The following is a 24,836-nucleotide window of genomic DNA, read 5'->3' on the forward strand; positions in this document are numbered from 1 at the left end:
GGAAGCTTTTTAGGCACCTTCAGTTCATCTTTCATGTCTCCTTTGGGCCAGCTCAAACACGCTTGTCGTGTGGTCTCTGTGGCGCAATCGGTTAGCGCGTTCGGCTGTTAACCGAAAGGTTGGTGGTTCAAGCCCACCCAGGGACGCTCATGCTTTCTCTTTACCTTAGCAGGGCCCGCTGCCAAGTCTCACCCTAACCTAAGAAGACAAATAGCGTCCTTTGGCTTGTCTCACACGGCTGACAATTAACCATTCACTCGAGACATTCCTTGAAAACGGACTAGAATAATGTCGCAATCAATTGCTCTTCTTCTGGAATGTTCAAGATCTTTCATAGTTTAGTCAAGCCACTTCTTCGCTTCCGCTGAGTCTCAGGAACAAACCCCAGCATTTCTATTCACACCTGAACACCAGGGGATGTGTGAGAATTGTGGAAGCACCTTTTTTCACCTTACATGATCCCATTGTTGGTGTCAGGAAGCCTGCATAGCTAAAAGTGCCTAGATTGACATGGCCAAAGGCCTCAATTGTTGTCAAATCGCCTGGATAGAGGTGTTAAAAATGTGGAATACAGATAGTGTCAATGTTTAAGCGTGTGCCCCAGGGCTATGCTGGGCTTGAAGTACACAGGGATGCAATGTTTCTTAAAGATCCTTCTGAGTTTTTCCGACGCTCCAGTTACATACGGGATGACTAGATTTCTCCTAGTGTTCTGCTTCTCCCCAGTTTGTTTCCCTGACCTTGCGGAGGTTTTAACCAAGACCCAGTCTGGGTAGCCACAAGCTTTCAAAGCCCTCCTGAGATGTCACGGTAGCACTCTCCTAGTCATGCGCTAGGATTTGTATAGTTGGTCTCTGCTTACCAGAGAGGCTGTCGGGTAAATTCAGTGTGGTATTCTGCTTAACAGAGTGCTGCCATGGATTAGTCAGGTCTGCTCATGATTCTCTGATGTTGTTTGAGTTTGTCTGAGTTATTCCCGCCTTCAGGAAGCTGTGAGAGCTTTCCAGAACATGGGTAGAGGCTAGGCAAATGAACAGCGTGAATATGGATACCGCCCTGGCCAGTTGCAAGGGAGGGCAGTCCTGTGGCATGCTGGGAGTGGCATTTATGTTCTGCGAGCACATGGGCTCAGCGTCTTTCCTGGGAGAAGACTGAACAGCTGGGCTGGAGGCAGGCTGCCTCGCCTGGCGCCGGCTGCCATGAGGTCCCAGGTGGGTGGACCTGAGGGCCTCAAGCCAGTCAGGACGTCAATACTGCTTAACTAAGAGATCAGCTAGATAAAGGTGTGATTGTGCAGTGCGCATGAAGGAACTGGAGATACAAGTTTTGCAAAGGCCTTTCACTCGGGCAAAAGGGACACGGAATGTGTCCCACGCCCAACGTGGGGCTCGAACCCACGACCCTGAGATTAAGAGTCTCATGCTCTACCGACTGAGCTAGCCGGGCTACAGCACTTTTTCTCTTCAAGGCCTCTCACAGCCACCTGAGTCCACAGACTTTTTGATAGCTTTCGACATAATTCCTTTGGCTAAACTCAATGCGCTTCCAAGTACTACTCTGTTCACTTGCTGTCAGGGCGCTACATCACCATTTTTGCTGTGACTTTGGAGGATCACAACAAAATGCGCTGGCTGATTCCAAACCCTTTTCTCTCTGTGCAAAACATCAAGCCGTAGCCTCCCACATAACATCTGCCAAGTCATTCATTTGCCCTTTCCGGCCGAGGCGGCATCAAGCAATACCTCAACCGAGAAGGTCAAATGCAAAGTGTACGGCGCTGGCTTAGCATGCAAGGTGTCACGTGCTCTTTCCAGTTCCCTTCGATAGCTCAGCTGGTAGAGCGGAGGACTGTAGAGACAAAGCAGCAATCCTTAGGTCGCTGGTTCAATTCCGGCTCGAAGGAAGAGCTTTTTACCCCACGTCTCTGCCTTTTAGAAAGAAGGCAATCTCTTATCTCTACAAATGTGCAATTGGGAAGCTTTTTAGGCACCTTCAGTTCATCTTTCATGTCTCCTTTGGGCCAGCTCAAGCACGCTTGTCGTGTGGTCTCTGTGGCAGAATTGGTTAGCGCGTTCAGCTGTTAACCGAAAGGTTGGTGGTTCAAGCCCACCCAGGGACGCTCGTGCTTTCTCTTTACCTTAGCAGGGCCCGCTGCCAAGTCTCACCCTAACCTAAGAAGACAAATAGCGTCCTTTGGCTTGTCTCACACGGCTGACGATTAACCATTCACTCGAGACATTCCTTGAAAACGGACTAGAATAATGTCGCAATCAATTGCTCTTCTTCTGGAATGTTCAAGATCTTTCATAGTTTAGTCAAGCCACTTCTTCGCTTCCGCTGAGTCTCAGGAACAAACCCCAGCATTTCTATTCACACCTGAACACCAGGGGATGTGTGAGAATTGTGGAAGCACCTTTTTTCACCTTACATGATCCCATTGTTGGTGTCAGGAAGCCTGCATAGCTAAAAGTGCCTAGATTGACATGGCCAAAGGCCTCAATTGTTGTCAAATGGCCTGGATAGAGGTGTTAAAAACGTGGAATACAGATAGTGTCAATGTTTAAGCGTGTGCCCCGGGGCTATGCTGGGCTTGAAGTACACAGGGATGCAATGTTTCTTAAAGATCCTTCTGAGTTTTTCCGACGCTCCAGTCACATACGGGATGACTAGATTTCTCCTAGTGTTCTGCTTCTCCCCAGTTTGTTTCCCTGACCTTGCGGAGGTTTTAACCAAGACCCAGTCTGGGTAGCCACAAGCTTTCAAAGCCCTCCTGAGATGTCACGGTAGCACTCTCATAGTCATGCGCTAGGATTTGTATAGTTGGTCTCTGCTTACCAGAGAGGCTGTCGGGTAAATTCAGTGTGGTATTCTGCTTAACAGAGTGCTGCCATGGATTAGTCAGGTCTGCTCATGATTCTCTGATGTTGTTTGAGTTTGTCTGAGTTATTCCCGCCTTCAGGAAGCTGTGAGAGCTTTCCAGAACATGGGTAGGGGCTAGGCAAATGAACAGCGTGAATACGGATACCGCCCTGGCCAGTTGCAAGGGAGGGCAGTCCTGTGGCATGCTGGGAGTGGCATTTATGTTCTGCGAGCACATGGGCTCAGCGTCTTTCCTGGGAGAGGACTGAACAGCTGGGCTGGAGGCAGGCTGCCTCGCCTGGCGCCGGCTGCCATGAGGCCCCAGGTGGGTGGACCTGAGGGCCTCAAGCCAGTCAGGACGTCAATACTGCTTAACTAAGAGATCAGCTAGATGTCTTCAGTGTGAAAAGTTCTCATTTTGGAGTATCCAACTACAATTCCCCATCCCTATCCCCAGCTCGACAAGAAAACTCCAAAAACAAACATGCCCTAGTCCGGTCATAGAAGGCAAGGAGCGTTTGCGCGCGTGTGTATTTGGCTGAAGAAATACACTGTGCCTGGCTGCGGGGCGAAGTCAAGGGAAACCGGGGCAAACACGCCAGCGTCCCTCGCAAGGGTGGCGTTGCATCTGTGTTCTTTTGTCTTTAGACTCTTTTGGTTGCTACCATGTCAGCCGGATATTGCAGAGTCCTAAGAACCCCCAGCTCGTGTTCCAGTGGGTGGTGGTGTGAGTCAAAAGGCAGATAGCGGTCTGTGTGGGTAGGTTTCCTGGAGACCTCCATGCCCAAGTCAGCCCCTTCCTTGCCTTGTAAGACGCCGTCCAAAAGGGGGCATTTGCTATTCAGTGCCTCTTCCCGTGTACACTTGATGTATTTGTCCACTGACTTTATGGGTTCACTAAAAGCTTGTGGGGTGCTGATGCTCTAATCTTGACCCAAGTAGAATCCACATGCCTTTACAAACGGCTTGGTCTTTTCCCCATGGAACAATTCAAGGCTCAAGGGTCAGCAATGAATGCACTTGGTCAGGCTTTAGTTCTTTTTGGCTGTCAAGAGACTTACCTCCTTTCAGATGTTTCCCACAATCTCAACAGCCTCTGCCAAGTGTATGCAAGTGAAAAGGCCGATGGCATCATGGGACGTGATTGTTTCTTCCGGCTCCAACTTCAGTCTACATTCCTTGTTGACACATTCTTTAGCATTCTTCCAAATGGTGCATTATCTTGCCAGTTGAGGGTGTTAGAATGGTAGGCAGATACTTAGAAACGCTGTGTGTGACAGAGTTGATTCTTTGGGAATCAGTGGTTGAAATGCCTGAACCTTGTTGCTTGATACTGCTGTACCCCGCGAGCGAGTTAAAGCAGGAGGCCGGAGCCTGTTGGGATGCCGAGGAATATTTCCACAGTCGTCACTAAGGCAAGACATCTAAGGAGCTTTTGATAAGGACCTGGGGCCCTGTGGTATTTTGTCAAGGGCGCAAAGAAGGAGATTGCGTTGGCCGGGAATCGAACCCGGGTCAACTGCTTGGAAGGCAGCTATGCTCACCACTATACCACCAACGCAAGGCTGTGCGCCAGGCATCCTGCTACCTCTATACAATTAAGGCCACACATGACATTGACTCACGGACCCCCTCCAGCGCAAGGTCCATTCGCTGCCGTACCAAGTGACCACTAGGAAGATCAGCTAGAAATATTTCCCCATTCGTGGAGAGAAAGGAAGCCAAGCCAGTAGATACGGTAAAGGTGTGATTGTGCAGTGCGCATGAAGGAACTGGAGATACAAGTTTTGCAAAGGCCTTTCACTCGGGCAAAAGGGACACGGAATGTGTCCCACGCCCAACGTGGGGCTCGAACCCACGACCCTGAGATTAAGAGTCTCATGCTCTACCGACTGAGCTAGCCGGGCTACAGCACTTTTGCTCTTCAAGGCCTCTCACAGCCACCTGAGTCCACAGACTTTTTGATAGCTTTCGACATAATTCCTTTGGCTAAACTCAATGCGCTTCCAAGTACTACTCTGTTCACTTGCTGTCAGGGCGCTACATCACCATTTTTGCTGTGACTTTGGAGGATCACAACAAAATGCGCTGGCTGATTCCAAACCCTTTTCTCTCTGTGCAAAACATCAAGCCGTAGCCTCCCACATAACATCTGCCAAGTCATTCATTTGCCCTTTCCGGCCGAGGCGGCATCAAGCAATACCTCAACCGAGAAGGTCAAATGCAAAGTGTACGGCGCTGGCTTAGCATGCAAGGTGTCACGTGCTCTTTCCAGTTCCCTTCGATAGCTCAGCTGGTAGAGCGGAGGACTGTAGAGACAAAGCAGCAATCCTTAGGTCGCTGGTTCAATTCCGGCTCGAAGGAAGAGCTTTTAACCCCACGTCTCTGCCTTTTAGAAAGAAGGCAATCTCTTATCTCTACAAATGTGCAATTGGGAAGCTTTTTAGGCACCTTCAGTTCATCTTTCATGTCTCCTTTGGGCCAGCTCAAGCACGCTTGTCGTGTGGTCTCTGTGGCGGAATTGGTTAGCGCGTTCAGCTGTTAACCGAAAGGTTGGTGGTTCAAGCCCACCCAGGGACGCTCGTGCTTTCTCTTTACCTTAGCAGGGCCCGCTGCCAAGTCTCACCCTAACCTAAGAAGACAAATAGCGTCCTTTGGCTTGTCTCACACGGCTGACGATTAACCATTCACTCGAGACATTCCTTGAAAACGGACTAGAATAATGTCGCAATCAATTGCTCTTCTTCTGGAATGTTCAAGATCTTTCATAGTTTAGTCAAGCCACTTCTTCGCTTCCGCTGAGTCTCAGGAACAAACCCCAGCATTTCTATTCACACCTGAACACCAGGGGATGTGTGAGAATTGTGGAAGCACCTTTTTTCACCTTACATGATCCCATTGTTGGTGTCAGGAAGCCTGCATAGCTAAAAGTGCCTAGATTGACATGGCCAAAGGCCTCAATTGTTGTCAAATGGCCTGGATAGAGGTGTTAAAAACGTGGAATACAGATAGTGTCAATGTTTAAGCGTGTGCCCCGGGGCTATGCTGGGCTTGAAGTACACAGGGATGCAATGTTTCTTAAAGATCCTTCTGAGTTTTTCCGACGCTCCAGTTACATACGGGATGACTAGATTTCTCCTAGTGTTCTGCTTCTCCCCAGTTTGTTTCCCTGACCTTGCGGAGGTTTTAACCAAGACCCAGTCTGGGTAGCCACAAGCTTTCAAAGCCCTCCTGAGATGTCACGGTAGCACTCTCCTAGTCATGCGCTAGGATTTGTATAGTTGGTCTCTGCTTACCAGAGAGGCTGTCGGGTAAATTCAGTGTGGTATTCTGCTTAACAGAGTGCTGCCATGGATTAGTCAGGTCTGCTCATGATTCTCTGATGTTGTTTGAGTTTGTCTGAGTTATTCCCGCCTTCAGGAAGCTGTGAGAGCTTTCCAGAACATGGGTAGGGGCTAGGCAAATGAACAGCGTGAATACGGATACCGCCCTGGCCAGTTGCAAGGGAGGGCAGTCCTGTGGCATGCTGGGAGTGGCATTTATGTTCTGCGAGCACATGGGCTCAGCGTCTTTCCTGGGAGAGGACTGAACAGCTGGGCTGGAGGCAGGCTGCCTCGCCTGGCGCCGGCTGCCATGAGGCCCCAGGTGGGTGGACCTGAGGGCCTCAAGCCAGTCAGGACGTCAATACTGCTTAACTAAGAGATCAGCTAGATGTCTTCAGTGTGAAAAGTTCTCATTTTGGAGTATCCTACTACAATTCCCCATCCCTATCCCCAGCTCGACAAGAAAACTCCAAAAACAAACATGCCCTAGTCCGGTCATTGAAGGCAAGGAGCGTTTGCGCGCGTGTGTATTTGGCTGAAGAAATACACTGTGCCTGGCTGCGGGGCGAAGTCAAGGGAAACCGGGGCAAACACGCCAGCGTCCCTCGCAAGGGTGGCGTTGCATCTGTGTTCTTTTGTCTTTAGACTCTTTTGGTTGCTACCATGTCAGCCGGATATTGCAGAGTCCTAAGAACCCCCAGCTCGTGTTCCAGTGGGTGGTGGTGTGAGTCAAAAGGCAGATAGCGGTCTGTGTGGGTAGGTTTCCTGGAGACCTCCATGCCCAAGTCAGCCCCTTCCTTGCCTTGTAAGACGCCGTCCAAAAGGGGGCATTTGCTATTCAGTGCCTCTTCCCGTGTACACTTGATGTATTTGTCCACTGACTTTATGGGTTCACTAAAAGCTTGTGGGGTGCTGATGCTCTAATCTTGACCCAAGTAGAATCCACATGCCTTTACAAACGGCTTGGTCTTTTCCCCATGGAACAATTCAAGGCTCAAGGGTCAGCAATGAATGCACTTGGTCAGGCTTTAGTTCTTTTTGGCTGTCAAGAGACTTACCTCCTTTCAGATGTTTCCCACAATCTCAACAGCCGCTGCCAAGTGTATACAAGTGAAAAGGCCGATGGCATCATGGGACGTGATTGTTTCTTCCGGCTCCAACTTCAGTCTACATTCCTTGTTGACACATTCTTTAGCATTCTTCCAAATGGTGCATTATCTTGCCAGTTGAGGGTGTTAGAATGGTAGGCAGATACTTAGAAACGCTGTGTGTGACAGAGTTGATTCTTTGGGAATCAGTGGTTGAAATGCCTGAACCTTGTTGCTTGATACTGCTGTACCCCGCGAGCGAGTTAAAGCAGGAGGCCGGAGCCTGTTGGGATGCCGAGGAATATTTCCACAGTCGTCACTAAGGCAAGACATCTAAGGAGCTTTTGATAAGGACCTGGGGCCCTGTGGTATTTTGTCAAGGGCGCAAAGAAGGAGATTGCGTTGGCCGGGAATCGAACCCGGGTCAACTGCTTGGAAGGCAGCTATGCTCACCACTATACCACCAACACAAGGCTGTGCGCCAGGCATCCTGCTACCTCTATACAATTAAGGCCACACATGACATTGACTCACGGACCCCCTCCAGCGCAAGGTCCATTCGCTGCCGTACCAAGTGACCACTAGGAAGATCAGCTAGAAATATTTCCCCATTCGTGGAGAGAAAGGAAGCCAAGCCAGTAGATACGGTAAAGGTGTGATTGTGCAGTGCGCATGAAGGAACTGGAGATACAAGTTTTGCAAAGGCCTTTCACTCGGGCAAAAGGGACACGGAATGCGTCCCACGCCCAACGTGGGGCTCGAACCCACGACCCTGAGATTAAGAGTCTCATGCTCTACCGACTGAGCTAGCCGGGCTACAGCACTTTTGCACTTCAAGGCCTCTCACAGCCACCTGAGTCCGCAGACTTTTTGATAGCTTTCGACATAATTCCTTTGGCTAAACTCAATGCGCTTCCAAGTACTACTCTGTTCACTTGCTGTCAGGGCGCTACATCACCATTTTTGCTGTGACTTTGGAGGATCACAACAAAATGCGCTGGCTGATTCCAAACCCTTTTCTCTCTGTGCAAAACATCAAGCCGTAGCCTCCCACATAACATCTGCCAAGTCATTCATTTGCCCTTTCCGGCCGAGGCGGCATCAAGCAATACCTCAACCGAGAAGGTCAAATGCAAAGTGTACGGCGCTGGCTTAGCATGCAAGGTGTCACGTGCTCTTTCCAGTTCCCTTCGATAGCTCAGCTGGTAGAGCAGAGGACTGTAGAGACAAAGCAGCAATCCTTAGGTCGCTGGTTCAATTCCGGCTCGAAGGAAGAGCTTTTTACCCCACGTCTCTGCCTTTTAGAAAGAAGGCAATCTCTTATCTCTACAAATGTGCAATTGGGAAGCTTTTTAGGCACCTTCAGTTCATCTTTCATGTCTCCTTTGGGCCAGCTCAAGCACGCTTGTCGTGTGGTCTCTGTGGCGGAATTGGTTAGCGCGTTCAGCTGTTAACCGAAAGGTTGGTGGTTCAAGCCCACCCAGGGACGCTCGTGCTTTCTCTTTACCTTAGCAGGGCCCGCTGCCAAGTCTCACCCTAACCTAAGAAGACAAATAGCGTCCTTTGGCTTGTCTCACACGGCTGACGATTAACCATTCACTCGAGACATTCCTTGAAAACAGACTAGAATAATGTCGCAATCAATTGCTCTTCTTCTGGAATGTTCAAGATCTTTCATAGTTTAGTCAAGTCACTTCTTCGCTTCCGCTGAGTCTCAGGAACAAACCCCAGCATTTCTATTCACACCTGAACACCAGGGGATGTGTGAGAATTGTGGAAGCACCTTTTTTCACCTTACATGATCCCATTGTTGGTGTCAGGAAGCCTGCATAGCTAAAAGTGCCTAGATTGACATGGCCAAAGGCCTCAATTGTTGTCAAATGGCCTGGATAGAGGTGTTAAAAAGGTGGAATACAGATAGTGTCAATGTTTAAGCGTGTGCCCCGGGGCTATGCTGGGCTTGAAGTACACAGGGATGCAATGTTTCTTAAAGATCCTTCTGAGTTTTTCCGACGCTCCAGTTACATACGGGATGACTAGATTTCTCCTAGTGTTCTGCTTCTCCCCAGTTTGTTTCCCTGACCTTGCGGAGGTTTTAACCAAGACCCAGTCTGGGTAGCCACAAGCTTTCAAAGCCCTCCTGAGATGTCACGGTAGCACTCTCCTAGTCATGCGCTAGGATTTGTATAGTTGGTCTCTGCTTACCAGAGAGGCTGTCGGGTAAATTCAGTGTGGTATTCTGCTTAACAGAGTGCTGCCATGGATTAGTCAGGTCTGCTCATGATTCTCTGATGTTGTTTGAGTTTGTCTGAGTTATTCCCGCCTTCAGGAAGCTGTGAGAGCTTTCCAGAACATGGGTAGGGGCTAGGCAAATGAACAGCGTGAATACGGATACCGCCCTGGCCAGTTGCAAGGGAGGGCAGTCCTGTGGCATGCTGGGAGTGGCATTTATGTTCTGCGAGCACATGGGCTCAGCGTCTTTCCTGGGAGAGGACTGAACAGCTGGGCTGGAGGCAGGCTGCCTCGCCTGGCGCCGGCTGCCATGAGGCCCCAGGTGGGTGGACCTGAGGGCCTCAAGCCAGTCAGGACGTCAATACTGCTTAACTAAGAGATCAGCTAGATGTCTTCAGTGTGAAAAGTTCTCATTTTGGAGTATCCTACTACAATTCCCCATCCCTATCCCCAGCTCGACAAGAAAACTCCAAAAACAAACATGCCCTAGTCCGGTCATTGAAGGCAAGGAGCGTTTGCGCGCGTGTGTATTTGGCTGAAGAAATACACTGTGCCTGGCTGCGGGGCGAAGTCAAGGGAAACCGGGGCAAACACGCCAGCGTCCCTCGCAAGGGTGGCGTTGCATCTGTGTTCTTTTGTCTTTAGACTCTTTTGGTTGCTACCATGTCAGCCGGATATTGCAGAGTCCTAAGAACCCCCAGCTCGTGTTCCAGTGGGTGGTGGTGTGAGTCAAAAGGCAGATAGCGGTCTGTGTGGGTAGGTTTCCTGGAGACCTCCATGCCCAAGTCAGCCCCTTCCTTGCCTTGTAAGACGCCGTCCAAAAGGGGGCATTTGCTATTCAGTGCCTCTTCCCGTGTACACTTGATGTATTTGTCCACTGACTTTATGGGTTCACTAAAAGCTTGTGGGGTGCTGATGCTCTAATCTTGACCCAAGTAGAATCCACATGCCTTTACAAACGGCTTGGTCTTTTCCCCATGGAACAATTCAAGGCTCAAGGGTCAGCAATGAATGCACTTGGTCAGGCTTTAGTTCTTTTTGGCTGTCAAGAGACTTACCTCCTTTCAGATGTTTCCCACAATCTCAACAGCCGCTGCCAAGTGTATACAAGTGAAAAGGCCGATGGCATCATGGGACGTGATTGTTTCTTCCGGCTCCAACTTCAGTCTACATTCCTTGTTGACACATTCTTTAGCATTCTTCCAAATGGTGCATTATCTTGCCAGTTGAGGGTGTTAGAATGGTAGGCAGATACTTAGAAATGCTGTGTGTGACAGAGTTGATTCTTTGGGAATCAGTGGTTGAAATGCCTGAACCTTGTTGCTTGATACTGCTGTACCCCGCGAGCGAGTTAAAGCAGGAGGCCGGAGCCTGTTGGGATGCCGAGGAATATTTCCACAGTCGTCACTAAGGCAAGACATCTAAGGAGCTTTTGATAAGGACCTGGGGCCCTGTGGTATTTTGTCAAGGGCGCAAAGAAGGAGATTGCGTTGGCCGGGAATCGAACCCGGGTCAACTGCTTGGAAGGCTGCTATGCTCACCACTATACCACCAACGCAAGGCTGTGCGCTAGGCATCCTGCTACCTCTATACAATTAAGGCCACACATGACATTGACTCACGGACCCCCTCCAGCGCAAGGTCCATTCGCTGCCGTACCAAGTGACCACTAGGAAGATCAGCTAGAAATATTTCCCCATTCGTGGAGAGAAAGGAAGCCAAGCCAGTAGATACGGTAAAGGTGTGATTGTGCAGTGCGCATGAAGGAACTGGAGATACAAGTTTTGCAAAGGCCTTTCACTCGGGCAAAAGGGACACGGAATGCGTCCCACGCCCAACGTGGGGCTCGAACCCACGACCCTGAGATTAAGAGTCTCATGCTCTACCGACTGAGCTAGCCGGGCTACAGCACTTTTGCACTTCAAGGCCTCTCACAGCCACCTGAGTCCGCAGACTTTTTGATAGCTTTCGACATAATTCCTTTGGCTAAACTCAATGCGCTTCCAAGTACTACTCTGTTCACTTGCTGTCAGGGCGCTACATCACCATTTTTGCTGTGACTTTGGAGGATCACAACAAAATGCGCTGGCTGATTCCAAACCCTTTTCTCTCTGTGCAAAACATCAAGCCGTAGCCTCCCACATAACATCTGCCAAGTCATTCATTTGCCCTTTCCGGCCGAGGCGGCATCAAGCAATACCTCAACCGAGAAGGTCAAATGCAAAGTGTACGGCGCTGGCTTAGCATGCAAAGTGTTACGTGCTCTTCCCAGTTCCCTTCGATAGCTCAGCTGGTAGAGCGGAGGACTGTAGAGACAAAGCAGCAATCCTTAGGTCGCTGGTTCAATTCCGGCTCGAAGGAAGAGCTTTTACCCCGCGTCTCTGCCTTTTAGAAAGAAGGCAATCTCTTATCTCTACAAATGTGCAATTGGGAAGCTTTTTAGGCACCTTCAGTTCATCTTTCATGTCTCCTTTGGGCCAGCTCAAGCACACTTGTCGTGTGGTCTCTGTGGTGCAATCGGTTAGCGCGTTCGGCTGTTAACCGAAAGGTTGGTGGTTCAAGCCCACCCAGGGACGCTCGTGCTTTCTCTTTACCTTAGCAGGGCCCGCTGCCAAGTCTCACCCTAACCTAAGAAGACAAATAGCGTCCTTTGGCTTGTCTCACACGGCTGACGATTAACCATTCACTCGAGACATTCCTTGAAAACGGACTAGAATAATGTCGCAATCAATTGCTCTTCTTCTGGAATGTTCAAGATCTTTCATAGTTTAGTCAAGCCACTTCTTCGCTTCCGCTGAGTCTCAGGAACAAACCCCAGCATTTCTATTCACACCTGAACACCAGGGGATGTGTGAGAATTGTGGAAGCACCTTTTTTCACCTTACATGATCCCATTGTTGGTGTCAGGAAGCCTGCATAGCTAAAAGTGCCTAGATTGACATGGCCAAAGGCCTCAATTGTTGTCAAATGGCCTGGATAGAGGTGTTAAAAAGGTGGAATACAGATAGTGTCAATGTTTAAGCGTGTGCCCCGGGGCTATGCTGGGCTTGAAGTACACAGGGATGCAATGTTTCTTAAAGATCCTTCTGAGTTTTTCCGACGCTCCAGTTACATACGGGATGACTAGATTTCTCCTAGTGTTCTGCTTCTCCCCAGTTTGTTTCCCTGACCTTGCGGAGGTTTTAACCAAGACCCAGTCTGGGTAGCCACAAGCTTTCAAAGCCCTCCTGAGATGTCACGGTAGCACTCTCCTAGTCATGCGCTAGGATTTGTATAGTTGGTCTCTGCTTACCAGAGAGGCTGTCGGGTAAATTCAGTGTGGTATTCTGCTTAACAGAGTGCTGCCATGGATTAGTCAGGTCTGCTCATGATTCTCTGATGTTGTTTGAGTTTGTCTGAGTTATTCCCGCCTTCAGGAAGCTGTGAGAGCTTTCCAGAACATGGGTAGGGGCTAGGCAAATGAACAGCGTGAATACGGATACCGCCCTGGCCAGTTGCAAGGGAGGGCAGTCCTGTGGCATGCTGGGAGTGGCATTTATGTTCTGCGAGCACATGGGCTCAGCGTCTTTCCTGGGAGAGGACTGAACAGCTGGGCTGGAGGCAGGCTGCCTCGCCTGGCGCCGGCTGCCATGAGGCCCCAGGTGGGTGGACCTGAGGGCCTCAAGCCAGTCAGGACGTCAATACTGCTTAACTAAGAGATCAGCTAGATGTCTTCAGTGTGAAAAGTTCTCATTTTGGAGTATCCTACTACAATTCCCCATCCCTATCCCCAGCTCGACAAGAAAACTCCAAAAACAAACATGCCCTAGTCCGGTCATTGAAGGCAAGGAGCGTTTGCGCGCGTGTGTATTTGGCTGAAGAAATACACTGTGCCTGGCTGCGGGGCGAAGTCAAGGGAAACCGGGGCAAACACGCCAGCGTCCCTCGCAAGGGTGGCGTTGCATCTGTGTTCTTTTGTCTTTAGACTCTTTTGGTTGCTACCATGTCAGCCGGATATTGCAGAGTCCTAAGAACCCCCAGCTCGTGTTCCAGTGGGTGGTGGTGTGAGTCAAAAGGCAGATAGCGGTCTGTGTGGGTAGGTTTCCTGGAGACCTCCATGCCCAAGTCAGCCCCTTCCTTGCCTTGTAAGACGCCGTCCAAAAGGGGGCATTTGCTATTCAGTGCCTCTTCCCGTGTACACTTGATGTATTTGTCCACTGACTTTATGGGTTCACTAAAAGCTTGTGGGGTGCTGATGCTCTAATCTTGACCCAAGTAGAATCCACATGCCTTTACAAACGGCTTGGTCTTTTCCCCATGGAACAATTCAAGGCTCAAGGGTCAGCAATGAATGCACTTGGTCAGGCTTTAGTTCTTTTTGGCTGTCAAGAGACTTACCTCCTTTCAGATGTTTCCCACAATCTCAACAGCCTCTGCCAAGTGTATGCAAGTGAAAAGGCCGATGGCATCATGGGACGTGATTGTTTCTTCCGGCTCCAACTTCAGTCTACATTCCTTGTTGACACATTCTTTAGCATTCTTCCAAATGGTGCATTATCTTGCCAGTTGAGGGTGTTAGAATGGTAGGCAGATACTTAGAAACGATGTGTGTGACAGAGTTGATTCTTTGGGAATCAGTGGTTGAAATGCCTGAACCTTGTTGCTTGATACTGCTGTACCCCGCGAGCGAGTTAAAGCAGGAGGCCGGAGCCTGTTGGGATGCCGAGGAATATTTCCACAGTCGTCACTAAGGCAAGACATCTAAGGAGCTTTTGATAAGGACCTGGGGCCCTGTGGTATTTTGTCAAGGGCGCAAAGAAGGAGATTGTGTTGGCCGGGAATCGAACCCGGGTCAACTGCTTGGAAGGCAGCTATGCTCACCACTATACCACCAACGCAAGGCTGTGCGCCAGGCATCCTGCTACCTCTATACAATTAAGGCCACACATGACATTGACTCACGGACCCCCTCCAGCGCAAGGTCCATTCGCTGCCGTACCAAGTGACCACTAGGAAGATCAGCTAGAAATATTTCCCCATTCGTGGAGAGAAAGGAAGCCAAGCCAGTAGATACGGTAAAGGTGTGATTGTGCAGTGCGCATGAAGGAACTGGAGATACAAGTTTTGCAAAGGCCTTTCACTCGGGCAAAAGGGACACGGAATGTGTCCCACGCCCAACGTGGGGCTCGAACCCACGACCCTGAGATTAAGAGTCTCATGCTCTACCGACTGAGCTAGCCGGGCTACAGCACTATTGCTCTTCAAGGCCTCTCACAGCCACCTGATTCCATAGACTTTTTGATAGCTTTCGACATAATTCCTTTGGCTAAACTCAATGCGCTTCCAAGTACTACTCTGTTCACTTGCTGTCAGGGCGCTACATCACCATTTTTGCTGTGACTTTGGAGGATCACAACAAAATGCGCTGGCTGATTCCAAACCCTTTTCTTTCTGTGCAAAACATCAAGCCGTAGCCTCCCACATAACATCTGCCAAGTCATTCATTTGCCCTTTCCGGCCGAGGCGGCATCAAGCAATACCTCAACCGAGAAGGTCAAATGCAAAGTGTACGGCGCTGGCTTAGCATGCAAGGTGTCACGTGCTCTTCCCAGTTCCCTTCGATAGCTCAGCTGGTAGAGCGGAGGACTGTAGAGACAAAGCAGCAATCCTTAGGTCGCTGATTCAATTCCGGCTCGAAGGCAGAGCTTTTTACCCCGCGTCTCTGCCTTTTAGAAAGAAGGCAATCTCTTATCACTACAAATGTGCAATTGGGAAGCTTTTTAGGCACCTTCAGTTCATCTTTCATGTCTCCTTTGGGCCAGCTCAAGCACACTTGTCGTGTGGTCTCTGTGGCGCAATCGGTTAGCGCGTTCGGCTGTTAACCGAAAGGTTGGTGGTTCAAGCCCACCCAGGGACGCTCGTGCTTTCTCTTTACCTTAGCAGGGCCCGCTGCCAAGTCTCACCCTAACCTAAGAAGACAAATAGCGTCCTTTGGCTTGTCTCACACGGCTGACGATTAACCATTCACTCGAGACATTCCTTGAAAACGGACTAGAATAATGTCGCAATCAATTGCTCTTCTTCTGGAATGTTCAAGATCTTTCATAGGTTAGTCAAGCCACTTCTTCGCTTCCGCTGAGTCTCAGGAACAAACCCCAGCATTTCTATTCACACCTGAACACCAGGGGATGTGTGAGAATTGTGGAAGCACCTTTTTTCACCTTACATGATCCCATTGTTGGTGTCAGGAAGCCTGCATAGCTAAAAGTGCCTAGATTGACATGGCCAAAGGCCTCAATTGTTGTCAAATGGCCTGGATAGAGGTGTTAAAAAGGTGGAATACAGATAGTGTCAATGTTTAAGCGTGTGCCCCGGGGCTATGCTGGGCTTGAAGTACACAGGGATGCAATGTTTCTTAAAGATCCTTCTGAGTTTTTCCGACGCTCCAGTTACATACGGGATGACTAGATTTCTCCTAGTGTTCTGCTTCTCCCCAGTTTGTTTCCCTGACCTTGCGGAGGTTTTAACCAAGACCCAGTCTGGGTAGCCACAAGCTTTCAAAGCCCTCCTGAGATGTCACGGTAGCACTCTCCTAGTCATGCGCTAGGATTTGTATAGTTGGTCTCTGCTTACCAGAGAGGCTGTCGGGTAAATTCAGTGTGGTATTCTGCTTAACAGAGTGCTGCCATGGATTAGTCAGGTCTGCTCATGATTCTCTGATGTTGTTTGAGTTTGTCTGAGTTATTCCCGCCTTCAGGAAGCTGTGAGAGCTTTCCAGAACATGGGTAGGGGCTAGGCAAATGAACAGCGTGAATACGGATACCGCCCTGGCCAGTTGCAAGGGAGGGCAGTCCTGTGGCATGCTGGGAGTGGCATTTATGTTCTGCGAGCACATGGGCTCAGCGTCTTTCCTGGGAGAGGACTGAACAGCTGGGCTGGAGGCAGGCTGCCTCGCCTGGCGCCGGCTGCCATGAGGCCCCAGGTGGGTGGACCTGAGGGCCTCAAGCCAGTCAGGACGTCAATACTGCTTAACTAAGAGATCAGCTAGATGTCTTCAGTGTGAAAAGTTCTCATTTTGGAGTATCCTACTACAATTCCCCATCCCTATCCCCAGCTCGACAAGAAAACTCCAAAAACAAACATGCCCTAGTCCGGTCATTGAAGGCAAGGAGCGTTTGCGCGCGTGTGTATTTGGCTGAAGAAATACACTGTGCCTGGCTGCGGGGCGAAGTCAAGGGAAACCGGGGCAAACACGCCAGCGTCCCTCGCAAGGGTGGCGTTGCATCTGTGTTCTTTTGTCTTTAGACTCTTTTGGTTGCTACCATGTCAGCCGGATATTGCAGAGTCCTAAGAACCCCCAGCTCGTGTTCCAGTGGGTGGTGGTGTGAGTCAAAAGGCAGATAGCGGTCTGTGTGGGTAGGTTTCCTGGAGACCTCCATGCCCAAGTCAGCCCCTTCCTTGCCTTGTAAGACGCCGTCCAAAAGGGGGCATTTGCTATTCAGTGCCTCTTCCCGTGTACACTTGATGTATTTGTCCACTGACTTTATGGGTTCACTAAAAGCTTGTGGGGTGCTGATGCTCTAATCTTGACCCAAGTAGAATCCACATGCCTTTACAAACGGCTTGGTCTTTTCCCCATGGAACAATTCAAGGCTCAAGGGTCAGCAATGAATGCACTTGGTCAGGCTTTAGTTCTTTTTGGCTGTCAAGAGACTTACCTCCTTTCAGATGTTTCCCACAATCTCAACAGCCTCTGCCAAGTGTATGCAAGTGAAAAGGCCGATGGCATCATGGGACGTGATTGTTTCTTCCGGCTCCAACTTCAGTCTACATTCCTTGTTGACACATTCTTTAGCATTCTTCCAAATGGTGCATTATCTTGCCAGTTGAGGGTGTTAGAATGGTAGGCAGATACTTAGAAACGCTGTGTGTGACAGAGTTGATTCTTTGGGAATCAGTGGTTGAAATGCCTGAACCTTGTTGCTTGATACTGCTGTACCCCGCGAGCGAGTTAAAGCAGGAGGCCGGAGCCTGTTGGGATGCCGAGGAATATTTCCACAGTCGTCACTAAGGCAAGACATCTAAGGAGCTTTTGTTAAGGACCTGGGGCCCTGTGGTATTTTGTCAAGGGCGCAAAGAAGGAGATTGCGTTGGCCGGGAATCGAACCCGGGTCAACTGCTTGGAAGGCAGCTATGCTCACCACTATACCACCAACGCAAGGCTGTGCGCCAGGCATCCTGCTACCTCTATACAATTAAGGCCACACATGACATTGACTCACGGACCCCCTCCAGCGCAAGGTCCATTCGCTGCCGTACCAAGTGACCACTAGGAAGATCAGCTAGAAATATTTCCCCATTCGTGGAGAGAAAGGAAGCCAAGCCAGTAGATACGGTAAAGGTGTGATTGTGCAGTGCGCATGAAGGAACTGGAGATACAAGTTTTGCAAAGGCCTTTCACTCGGGCAAAAGGGACACGGAATGTGTCCCACGCCCAACGTGGGGCTCGAACCCACGACCCTGAGATTAAGAGTCTCATGCTCTACCGACTGAGCTAGCCGGGCTACAGCACTTTTGCTCTTCAAGGCCTCTCACAGCCACCTGAGTCCGCAGACTTTTTGATAGCTTTCGACATAATTCCTTTGGCTAAACTCAATGCGCTTCCAAGTACTACTCTGTTCACTTGCTGTCAGGGCGCTACATCACCATTTTTGCTGTGACTTTGGAGGATCACAACAAAATGCGCTGGCTGATTCCAAACCCTTTTCTCTCTGTGCAAAACATCAAGCCGTAGCCTCCCACATAACATCTGCCAAGTCATTCATTTGCCCTTTCCGGCCGAGGCGGCATCAAGCAATACCTCAACCGAGAAGGTCAAATGCAAAGTGTACGGCGCTGGCTTAGCATGCAAGGTGTCACGTGCTCTTCCCAGTTCCCTTCGATAGCTCAGCTGGTAGAGCGGAGGACTGTAGAGACAAAGCAGCAATCCTTAGGTCGCTGGTTCAATTCCGGCTCGAAGGCGGAGCTTTTTACCCCGCGTCTCTGCCTTTTAGAAAGAAGGCAATCTCTTATCACTACAAATGTGCAATTGGGAAGCTTTTTAGGCACCTTCAGTTCATCTTTCATGTCTCCTTTGGGCCAGCTCAAGCACGCTTGTCGTGTGGTCTCTGTGGCGCAATCGGTTAGCGCGTTCGGCTGTTAACCGAAAGGTTGGTGGTTCAAGCCCACCCAGGGACGCTCATGCTTTCTCTTTACCTTAGCAGGGCCCGCTGCCAAGTCTCACCCTAACCTAAGAAGACAAATAGCGTCCTTTGGCTTGTCTCACACGGCTGACGATTAACCATTCACTCGAGACATTCCTTGAAAACGGACTAGAATAATGTCGCAATCAATTGCTCTTCTTCTGGAATGTTCAAGATCTTTCATAGGTTAGTCAAGCCACTTCTTCGCTTCCGCTGAGTCTCAGGAACAAACCCCAGCATTTCTATTCACACCTGAACACCAGGGGATGTGTGAGAATTGTGGAAGCACCTTTTTTCACCTTACATGATCCCATTGTTGGTGTCAGGAAGCCTGCATAGCTAAAAGTGCCTAGATTGACATGGCCAAAGGCCTCAATTGTTGTCAAATGGCCTGGATAGAGGTGTTAAAAAGGTGGAATACAGATAGTGTCAATGTTTAAGCGTGTGCCCCGGGGCTATGCTGGGCTTGAAGTACACAGGGATGCAATGTTTCTTAAAGATCCTTCTGAGTTTTTCCGACGCTCCAGTTACATACGGGATGACTAGATTTCTCCTAGTGTTCTGCTTCTCCCCAGTTTGTTTCCCTGACCTTGCGGAGGTTTTAACCAAGACCCAGTCTGGGTAGCCACAAGCTTTCAAAGCCCTCCTGAGATGTCACGGTAGCACTCTCCTAGTCATGCGCTAGGATTTGTATAGTTGGTCTCTGCTTACCAGAGAGGCTGTCGGGTAAATTCAGTGTGGTATTCTGCTTAACAGAGTGCTGCCATGGATTAGTCAGGTCTGCTCATGATTCTCTGATGTTGTTTGAGTTTGTCTGAGTTATTCCCGCCTTCAGGAAGCTGTGAGAGCTTTCCAGAACATGGGTAGGGGCTAGGCAAATGAACAGCGTGAATACGGATACCGCCCTGGCCAGTTGCAAGGGAGGGCAGTCCTGTGGCATGCTGGGAGTGGCATTTATGTTCTGCGAGCACATGGGCTCAGCGTCTTTCCTGGGAGAGGACTGAACAGCTGGGCTGGAGGCAGGCTGCCTCGCCTGGCGCCGGCTGCCATGAGGCCCCAGGTGGGTGGACCTGAGGGCCTCAAGCCAGTCAGGACGTCAATACTGCTTAACTAAGAGATCAGCTAGATGTCTTCAGTGTGAAAAGTTCTCATTTTGGAGTATCCTACTACAATTCCCCATCCCTATCCCCAGCTCGACAAGAAAACTCCAAAAACAAACATGCCCTAGTCCGGTCATTGAAGGCAAGGAGCGTTTGCGCGCGTGTGTATTTGGCTGAAGAAATACACTGTGCCTGGCTGCGGGGCGAAGTCAAGGGAAACCGGGGCAAACACGCCAGCGTCCCTCGCAAGGGTGGCGTTGCATCTGTGTTCTTTTGTCTTTAGACTCTTTTGGTTGCTACCATGTCAGCCGGATATTGCAGAGTCCTAAGAACCCCCAGCTCGTGTTCCAGTGGGTGGTGGTGTGAGTCAAAAGGCAGATAGCGGTCTGTGTGGGTAGGTTTCCTGGAGACCTCCATGCCCAAGTCAGCCCCTTCCTTGCCTTGTAAGACGCCGTCCAAAAGGGGGCATTTGCTATTCAGTGCCTCTTCCCGTGTACACTTGATGTATTTGTCCACTGACTTTATGGGTTCACTAAAAGCTTGTGGGGTGCTGATGCTCTAATCTTGACCCAAGTAGAATCCACATGCCTTTACAAACGGCTTGGTCTTTTCCCCATGGAACAATTCAAGGCTCAAGGGTCAGCAATGAATGCACTTGGTCAGGCTTTAGTTCTTTTTGGCTGTCAAGAGACTTACCTCCTTTCAGATGTTTCCCACAATCTCAACAGCCTCTGCCAAGTGTATGCAAGTGAAAAGGCCGATGGCATCATGGGACGTGATTGTTTCTTCCGGCTCCAACTTCAGTCTACATTCCTTGTTGACACATTCTTTAGCATTCTTCCAAATGGTGCATTATCTTGCCAGTTGAGGGTGTTAGAATGGTAGGCAGATACTTAGAAACGCTGTGTGTGACAGAGTTGATTCTTTGGGAATCAGTGGTTGAAATGCCTGAACCTTGTTGCTTGATACTGCTGTACCCCGCGAGCGAGTTAAAGCAGGAGGCCGGAGCCTGTTGGGATGCCGAGGAATATTTCCACAGTCGTCACTAAGGCAAGACATCTAAGGAGCTTTTGATAAGGACCTGGGGCCCTGTGGTATTTTGTCAAGGGCGCAAAGAAGGAGATTGCGTGGCCGGGAATCGAACCCGGGTCAACTGCTTGGAAGGCAGCTATGCTCACCACTATACCACCAACGCAAGGCTGTGCGCCAGGCATCCTGCTACCTCTATACAATTAAGGCCACACATGACATTGACTCACGGACCCCCTCCAGCGCAAGGTCCATTCGCTGCCGTACCAAGTGACCACTAGGAAGATCAGCTAGAAATATTTCCCCATTCGTGGAGAGAAAGGAAGCCAAGCCAGTAGATACGGTAAAGGTGTGATTGTGCAGTGCGCATGAAGGAACTGGAGATACAAGTTTTGCAAAGGCCTTTCACTCGGGCAAAAGGGACACGGAATGTGTCCCACGCCCAACGTGGGGCTCGAACCCACGACCCTGAGATTAAGAGTCTCATGCTCTACCGACTGAGCTAGCCGGGCTACAGCACTTTTGCTCTTCAAGGCCTCTCACAGCCACCTGAGTCCGCAGACTTTTTGATAGCTTTCGACATAATTCCTTTGGCTAAACTCAATGCGCTTCCAAGTACTACTCTGTTCACTTGCTGTCAGGGCGCTACATCACCATTTTTGCTGTGACTTTGGAGGATCACAACAAAATGCGCTGGCTGATTCCAAACCCTTTTCTCTCTGTGCAAAACATCAAGCCGTAGCCTCCCACATAACATCTGCCAAGTCATTCATTTGCCCTTTCCGGCCGAGGCGGCATCAAGCAATACCTCAACCGAGAAGGTCAAATGCAAAGTGTACGGCGCTGGCTTAGCATGCAAGGTGTCACGTGCTCTTCCCAGTTCCCTTCGATAGCTCAGCTGGTAGAGCGGAGGACTGTAGAGACAAAGCAGCAATCCTTAGGTCGCTGGTTCAATTCCGGCTCGAAGGCAGAGCTTTTTACCCCGCGTCTCTGCCTTTTAGAAAGAAGGCAATCTCTTATCACTACAAATGTGCAATTGGGAAGCTTTTTAGGCACCTTCAGTTCATCTTTCATGTCTCCTTTGGGCCAGCTCAAGCACGCTTGTCGTGTGGTCTCTGTGGCGCAATCGGTTAGCGCGTTCGGCTGTTAACCGAAAGGTTGGTGGTTCAAGCCCACCCAGGGACGCTCATGCTTTCTCTTTACCTTAGCAGGGCCCGCTGCCAAGTCTCACCCTAACCTAAGAAGACAAATAGCGTCCTTTGGCTTGTCTCACACGGCTGACGATTAACCATTCACTCGAGACATTCCTTGAAAACGGACTAGAATAATGTCGCAATCAATTGCTCTTCTTCTGGAATGTTCAAGATCTTTCATAGGTTAGTCAAGCCACTTCTTCGCTTCCGCTGAGTCTCAGGAACAAACCCCAGCATTTCTATTCACACCTGAACACCAGGGGATGTGTGAGAATTGTGGAAGCACCTTTTTTCACCTTACATGATCCCATTGTTGGTGTCAGGAAGCCTGCATAGCTAAAAGTGCCTAGATTGACATGGCCAAAGGCCTCAATTGTTGTCAAATGGCCTGGATAGAGGTGTTAAAAAGGTGGAATACAGATAGTGTCAATGTTTAAGCGTGTGCCCCGGGGCTATGCTGGGCTTGAAGTACACAGGGATGCAATGTTTCTTAAAGATCCTTCTGAGTTTTTCCGACGCTCCAGTTACATACGGGATGACTAGATTTCTCCTAGTGTTCTGCTTCTCCCCAGTTTGTTTCCCTGACCTTGCGGAGGTTTTAACCAAGACCCAGTCTGGGTAGCCACAAGCTTTCAAAGCCCTCCTGAGATGTCACGGTAGCACTCTCCTAGTCATGCGCTAGGATTTGTATAGTTGGTCTCTGCTTACCAGAGAGGCTGTCGGGTAAATTCAGTGTGGTATTCTGCTTAACAGAGTGCTGCCATGGATTAGTCAGGTCTGCTCATGATTCTCTGATGTTGTTTGAGTTTGTCTGAGTTATTCCCGCCTTCAGGAAGCTGTGAGAGCTTTCCAGAACATGGGTAGGGGCTAGGCAAATGAACAGCGTGAATACGGATACCGCCCTGGCCAGTTGCAAGGGAGGGCAGTCCTGTGGCATGCTGGGAGTGGCATTTATGTTCTGCGAGCACATGGGCTCAGCGTCTTTCCTGGGAGAGGACTGAACAGCTGGGCTGGAGGCAGGCTGCCTCGCCTGGCGCCGGCTGCCATGAGGCCCCAGGTGGGTGGACCTGAGGGCCTCAAGCCAGTCAGGACGTCAATACTGCTTAACTAAGAGATCAGCTAGATGTCTTCAGTGTGAAAAGTTCTCATTTTGGAGTATCCTACTACAATTCCCCATCCCTATCCCCAGCTCGACAAGAAAACTCCAAAAACAAACATGCCCTAGTCCGGTCATTGAAGGCAAGGAGCGTTTGCGCGCGTGTGTATTTGGCTGAAGAAATACACTGTGCCTGGCTGCGGGGCGAAGTCAAGGGAAACCGGGGCAAACACGCCAGCGTCCCTCGCAAGGGTGGCGTTGCATCTGTGTTCTTTTGTCTTTAGACTCTTTTGGTTGCTACCATGTCAGCCGGATATTGCAGAGTCCTAAGAACCCCCAGCTCGTGTTCCAGTGGGTGGTGGTGTGAGTCAAAAGGCAGATAGCGGTCTGTGTGGGTAGGTTTCCTGGAGACCTCCATGCCCAAGTCAGCCCCTTCCTTGCCTTGTAAGACGCCGTCCAAAAGGGGGCATTTGCTATTCAGTGCCTCTTCCCGTGTACACTTGATGTATTTGTCCACTGACTTTATGGGTTCACTAAAAGCTTGTGGGGTGCTGATGCTCTAATCTTGACCCAAGTAGAATCCACATGCCTTTACAAACGGCTTGGTCTTTTCCCCATGGAACAATTCAAGGCTCAAGGGTCAGCAATGAATGCACTTGGTCAGGCTTTAGTTCTTTTTGGCTGTCAAGAGACTTACCTCCTTTCAGATGTTTCCCACAATCTCAACAGCCTCTGCCAAGTGTATGCAAGTGAAAAGGCCGATGGCATCATGGGACGTGATTGTTTCTTCCGGCTCCAACTTCAGTCTACATTCCTTGTTGACACATTCTTTAGCATTCTTCCAAATGGTGCATTATCTTGCCAGTTGAGGGTGTTAGAATGGTAGGCAGATACTTAGAAACGCTGTGTGTGACAGAGTTGATTCTTTGGGAATCAGTGGTTGAAATGCCTGAACCTTGTTGCTTGATACTGCTGTACCCCGCGAGCGAGTTAAAGCAGGAGGCCGGAGCCTGTTGGGATGCCGAGGAATATTTCCACAGTCGTCACTAAGGCAAGACATCTAAGGAGCTTTTGTTAAGGACCTGGGGCCCTGTGGTATTTTGTCAAGGGCGCAAAGAAGGAGATTGCGTTGGCCGGGAATCGAACCCGGGTCAACTGCTTGGAAGGCAGCTATGCTCACCACTATACCACCAACGCAAGGCTGTGCGCCAGGCATCCTGCTACCTCTATACAATTAAGGCCACACATGACATTGACTCACGGACCCCCTCCAGCGCAAGGTCCATTCGCTGCCGTACCAAGTGACCACTAGGAAGATCAGCTAGAAATATTTCCCCATTCGTGGAGAGAAAGGAAGCCAAGCCAGTAGATACGGTAAAGGTGTGATTGTGCAGTGCGCATGAAGGAACTGGAGATACAAGTTTTGCAAAGGCCTTTCACTCGGGCAAAAGGGACACGGAATGTGTCCCACGCCCAACGTGGGGCTCGAACCCACGACCCTGAGATTAAGAGTCTCATGCTCTACCGACTGAGCTAGCCGGGCTACAGCACTTTTGCTCTTCAAGGCCTCTCACAGCCACCTGAGTCCGCAGACTTTTTGATAGCTTTCGACATAATTCCTTTGGCTAAACTCAATGCGCTTCCAAGTACTACTCTGTTCACTTGCTGTCAGGGCGCTACATCACCATTTTTGCT

At 49.9% G+C, this 24,836-nt stretch overlaps 19 non-coding genes across 19 annotated transcripts; 8 read left to right on the top strand and 11 right to left on the bottom strand.

The window, feature by feature from the left end:
• Positions 1-72: 72 nt before the first annotated feature.
• TRNAN-GUU (transfer RNA asparagine (anticodon GUU)) lies at positions 73-146 on the top strand. The gene has a single exon. It is a non-coding gene; the product is annotated as a tRNA-Asn (tRNA).
• A 1,227-nt stretch (positions 147-1,373) lies between these two features.
• TRNAK-CUU (transfer RNA lysine (anticodon CUU)) lies at positions 1,374-1,446 on the bottom strand. The gene has a single exon. It is a non-coding gene; the product is annotated as a tRNA-Lys (tRNA).
• A 371-nt stretch (positions 1,447-1,817) lies between these two features.
• On the top strand, positions 1,818-1,903 carry TRNAY-GUA (transfer RNA tyrosine (anticodon GUA)). Its single transcript is given in 2 exon segments — positions 1,818-1,854; positions 1,868-1,903. It is a non-coding gene; the product is annotated as a tRNA-Tyr (tRNA).
• A 2,445-nt stretch (positions 1,904-4,348) lies between these two features.
• TRNAG-UCC (transfer RNA glycine (anticodon UCC)) lies at positions 4,349-4,420 on the bottom strand. Its single transcript has one exon. It is a non-coding gene; the product is annotated as a tRNA-Gly (tRNA).
• Positions 4,421-4,693: 273 nt separating this feature from the next.
• TRNAK-CUU (transfer RNA lysine (anticodon CUU)) lies at positions 4,694-4,766 on the bottom strand. The gene has a single exon. It is a non-coding gene; the product is annotated as a tRNA-Lys (tRNA).
• Positions 4,767-5,137: 371 nt separating this feature from the next.
• On the top strand, positions 5,138-5,223 carry TRNAY-GUA (transfer RNA tyrosine (anticodon GUA)). The gene is given in 2 exon segments: positions 5,138-5,174; positions 5,188-5,223. It is a non-coding gene; the product is annotated as a tRNA-Tyr (tRNA).
• A 2,790-nt stretch (positions 5,224-8,013) lies between these two features.
• TRNAK-CUU (transfer RNA lysine (anticodon CUU)) lies at positions 8,014-8,086 on the bottom strand. The gene has a single exon. It is a non-coding gene; the product is annotated as a tRNA-Lys (tRNA).
• Positions 8,087-8,457: 371 nt separating this feature from the next.
• On the top strand, positions 8,458-8,543 carry TRNAY-GUA (transfer RNA tyrosine (anticodon GUA)). The gene is given in 2 exon segments: positions 8,458-8,494; positions 8,508-8,543. It is a non-coding gene; the product is annotated as a tRNA-Tyr (tRNA).
• A 2,790-nt stretch (positions 8,544-11,333) lies between these two features.
• On the bottom strand, positions 11,334-11,406 carry TRNAK-CUU (transfer RNA lysine (anticodon CUU)). The gene has a single exon. It is a non-coding gene; the product is annotated as a tRNA-Lys (tRNA).
• Positions 11,407-11,777: 371 nt separating this feature from the next.
• On the top strand, positions 11,778-11,863 carry TRNAY-GUA (transfer RNA tyrosine (anticodon GUA)). Its single transcript is given in 2 exon segments — positions 11,778-11,814; positions 11,828-11,863. It is a non-coding gene; the product is annotated as a tRNA-Tyr (tRNA).
• Positions 11,864-14,652: 2,789 nt separating this feature from the next.
• Positions 14,653-14,725, bottom strand: TRNAK-CUU (transfer RNA lysine (anticodon CUU)). Its single transcript has one exon. It is a non-coding gene; the product is annotated as a tRNA-Lys (tRNA).
• Positions 14,726-15,324: 599 nt separating this feature from the next.
• Positions 15,325-15,398, top strand: TRNAN-GUU (transfer RNA asparagine (anticodon GUU)). Its single transcript has one exon. It is a non-coding gene; the product is annotated as a tRNA-Asn (tRNA).
• Positions 15,399-17,627: 2,229 nt separating this feature from the next.
• On the bottom strand, positions 17,628-17,699 carry TRNAG-UCC (transfer RNA glycine (anticodon UCC)). Its single transcript has one exon. It is a non-coding gene; the product is annotated as a tRNA-Gly (tRNA).
• A 273-nt stretch (positions 17,700-17,972) lies between these two features.
• Positions 17,973-18,045, bottom strand: TRNAK-CUU (transfer RNA lysine (anticodon CUU)). Its single transcript has one exon. It is a non-coding gene; the product is annotated as a tRNA-Lys (tRNA).
• A 599-nt stretch (positions 18,046-18,644) lies between these two features.
• TRNAN-GUU (transfer RNA asparagine (anticodon GUU)) lies at positions 18,645-18,718 on the top strand. The gene has a single exon. It is a non-coding gene; the product is annotated as a tRNA-Asn (tRNA).
• A 2,573-nt stretch (positions 18,719-21,291) lies between these two features.
• TRNAK-CUU (transfer RNA lysine (anticodon CUU)) lies at positions 21,292-21,364 on the bottom strand. The gene has a single exon. It is a non-coding gene; the product is annotated as a tRNA-Lys (tRNA).
• Positions 21,365-21,963: 599 nt separating this feature from the next.
• On the top strand, positions 21,964-22,037 carry TRNAN-GUU (transfer RNA asparagine (anticodon GUU)). Its single transcript has one exon. It is a non-coding gene; the product is annotated as a tRNA-Asn (tRNA).
• A 2,229-nt stretch (positions 22,038-24,266) lies between these two features.
• Positions 24,267-24,338, bottom strand: TRNAG-UCC (transfer RNA glycine (anticodon UCC)). Its single transcript has one exon. It is a non-coding gene; the product is annotated as a tRNA-Gly (tRNA).
• A 273-nt stretch (positions 24,339-24,611) lies between these two features.
• TRNAK-CUU (transfer RNA lysine (anticodon CUU)) lies at positions 24,612-24,684 on the bottom strand. The gene has a single exon. It is a non-coding gene; the product is annotated as a tRNA-Lys (tRNA).
• Positions 24,685-24,836: the final 152 nt, after the last annotated feature.

The sequence above is a fragment of the Staurois parvus genome, unplaced genomic scaffold (genome assembly GCF_062004578.1).
Source record: "Staurois parvus isolate SC_StPar_1 unplaced genomic scaffold, SC_StPar_1.0 ptg002181l, whole genome shotgun sequence".
Lineage (NCBI taxonomy): Eukaryota > Metazoa > Chordata > Amphibia > Anura > Ranidae > Staurois > Staurois parvus.